Genomic DNA, 3,373 nt, shown 5'->3' on the forward strand with positions numbered 1-3,373 from the left:
CCACTCATGAATATGATTAGATATGTGAGTGGATGTCGTCTGTTTAAAGTTGGTAAGGAGTTTTGTCCTCATTTCGTACCTTATGGGTAACTGAAAATGGGTTAAAAAGGTAGTGGCAAGGGTGCTGAAATTATTAAATGAAGCTCTAGGAAATTCAGTATACCATTTTGTTGCCGGATCAGTTAGCTTTCATTGAAAAAGGCAAAGCCTAAACAAATCATCATTCAGGGTGTTAGATGAGCACCACAAATGGAATGTCATTACATGATTCGATGGATCTTCACTTGGATTTCCATTGAATTTAGGAATATCAGAGGGAAGTTTATGAGGAATTGCTGGCCACCAAGGGGCGTAAGCAATTGGATCATTCATCAGCCGGTTTAGATCTGGTAATTCTAGAGTTGCTACAAAAGGCAACTGTTGATTCAGGTTAGGTGAAGCATACCTAGGATAAGATGGAATCTCCTGAGTAGTAGGTCTTTGCATACTAGCATAATGTATCTGATGCTGGTAACTTTGATAAGGTTGATGGACATAACCATTATAGTATGGTTGTTGATAACCATTTTGGAAATGTGGTTGCCCGTTACTTACAAAGCCTTGTTGCTCAGATCCTTGGTAATATTTCTCGAATTGTGGTTGTTGATTTTATACTAGCCATGGTTGTTGGACCATTTGCTGTTGTCCAATACCGGATGATTAACCAAGATGCAGAGTGATAGTACCTGTTTGAGCCTGAGTTGTTCCAGGTAAGGAGGCACTAACTTGAGGTTGTGATTGAATCGCGGAGACGAGAGGTTGTTGTATTGCAACATAAGAGACTTGAGGTTGACACACAATAGGTAGCACTTGTACTTACGATACAGTCACAATAGCAAGTGTATTGGGAATATTCGACACAGGTTGGACTGGTTGCATTGAATATACAACCCTTGGTTGTTGAGGCAGTATTGGTACCCAACCGGTGGATGTAATTCCAGTTTGACCTGAATTTTGTTGCAAACTCTCATATGGTTGTTCTCCAGGAGGGAACAATGAAAAAGCATACTGCCCCCCATATGGTGGCAATCCAGTGCTTAAAGGGTAGATTCGCCTTTGAAGACATATTGGATCAACTTGTTGAGTTTCAACATAAGAAATGCTAGATGAGACTCTGGATGAAGAAACAGGAATAGAACATGTCGTCGAAACAGTCCCTGAGTGGACTCCGGCTTGTTGTTGATAACTAGCCGGGACAGATGGTATACCAGCAAACATTGTAGGAATGGCAGCAGGAAGTTCCACCATAGCCGTGTCAGTTGACACAGTCCTAGATGTTGATGGTTGCTCAGACATATTTAGTTTATCCAAAAGATCTCCTAGCGATTTGACAGGAACCAGCGATGAAGGATGATTAAAATAACTAACTTCTGTAGTAGAAGGATATAAGTGGATCCCAGTTCCAAAATGCAATGGAGTACTGGATGGAAGATCCTCTACTATCTCTTCTATGGCAATCAATCCAGGTGGAAGAGGTAGACCGTCAGGTCCGTAAAATATTTTTGGAGTTGAAGAAAGTGTAGCTTTTGCAGTAACAGATACTGGAAGGGTGACACCTTCTGAATTCTAGAACTCAACTTCCAGATGTTCAGGTAAGTGAACTTTAGTTTCTGGATCAGCCCTAGATAGAGCCGTTTCATGAATAAAAGTGTCCACCATTACACTAGGATTAGTTCTAATGTCCTCTTGTAACTGCAGAACTTCTTCTGTAAAGGAAAATGTACCAGAAATAATCAGAGTAACTGTAGTCTCTGACTATGTTGAATCACAAGTTTCAAATAAATCAGGTGAATTGGACTCAGTTAAATGAGACTGTTTTGCTCGGAATGGTTTCATCTTCGGAGTCAAAGATGGTTGACTCACTAGTCTCCGTGAACGACAGGGTTTTGATTGACTTTCTTCCACGATTTCAGATTACTTGATCAACTCAAAATTAAAGGGGAAAAAGTTATTCCAATTCAAATAAATTTTAAGATGCTTTGACACAACTTGCTTTTTCAATTTTTAAGAGTCGAGAAAAAGCTAAAGGTTACTCTAGTCGCCTTATATTTTTAATGAGTCTGAAGTGACAAGTGCTCAGATGGACCTTTTCTTTTAAGGAGTCGAAAAGGAATGAAAGTGACTACTCTGGAAATCTAGACAGAGGGATTACCAAACCGATCGCAAAACTGAAAAATACACCTTGGTGATAAATGATAGAGAAATTACCAAGGACTTATGTATGGCAGTCAATCTTCCCGAATGCTGTGTTCAGTGCATTGCGATCGATAGGGCGATAGACACGGCTTCCTAAAGATAAAGGATATTAGCCTATTGTGGTCTCCCAAAATATACTCGACGGTATGGGGAGCACAAGTTCGTACTGGCACTTGTCGTATCAAAGAGGAGGAATCACACAACCTTCGATGAAAATGATAGTTACCAGGTTTTACGACGCTGTAACACGTCTCTAGCCTAGACTCCTAGATGAGTTGCGTTAGGTTCCAAAGCGTTTTTATGTTCATTGAGATTTATTTTAGAGTTGATCTTGCTTAGAAGTTTGTATTTCAAGGTTCACCACATGATGTAGATGTAAAATTCCTAAATATGCAATCTAAAATGATAAATAGCCGTTTATTTTCTTTTAGCAATGAAAATCCTAGCTACAAAGGAAAGAAGATTATGATTTTTCTTTCAGTGGAGAGCATAGAGCACACACTAAATGCACTTTCCTAAATCATATTCCGCATGCAATCAAAATGCAAATGCACATGCATGTATTTTTTTTCGGCTTCCTTAATGTGTGAATGCCAAAAAGGAAAGCTAAGTACAGATTTGAAATATCTTCTTTTAAAGCGACATTTTTAACAATTTCTTTTCAAAACGAAAGGAAGACTAAGACCACACTTTTCAATTTCAAATTGAAAACTGTTTTTGACACTTCAAATACTAATAACTCAAATCAAGTACAATGACAAAAGTACAATCAACTATCTAGAAGAGGAAGACTTTACAACACTCTTCTTTTGATTCAAAATGACAATTATGACACTTGCATCAAAAAACAACAGTTCGATCAAGCTACTTTCAACAAAGGAAGACTGTAAATGATTTATAAATACACAAAAAAAATTCACAATTCCTAACTAATGGAGGTTGAAATATGTGAAGGAAGAAGGTTTTAGCAAGAAGATACTAATCATGAACAATAAAGCTATTGAATAAAGCTGAAAACAAGGAGGAAAAACCAAATTTAAAAGAGAGAAATAATATCACTCAATCATCGCGCCTATAACACATGGAAATAGGGATGCATCTCACCTACAACACACTGGAGGTGTGATGCATACAGGCT

This window comes from Pinus tabuliformis, chromosome 8, assembly GCF_031772625.1.
Source record: "Pinus tabuliformis cultivar Carrire ecotype Pingquan chromosome 8, CPIR1, whole genome shotgun sequence".
Taxonomy (NCBI): Eukaryota; Viridiplantae; Streptophyta; class Pinopsida; order Pinales; family Pinaceae; genus Pinus; species Pinus tabuliformis.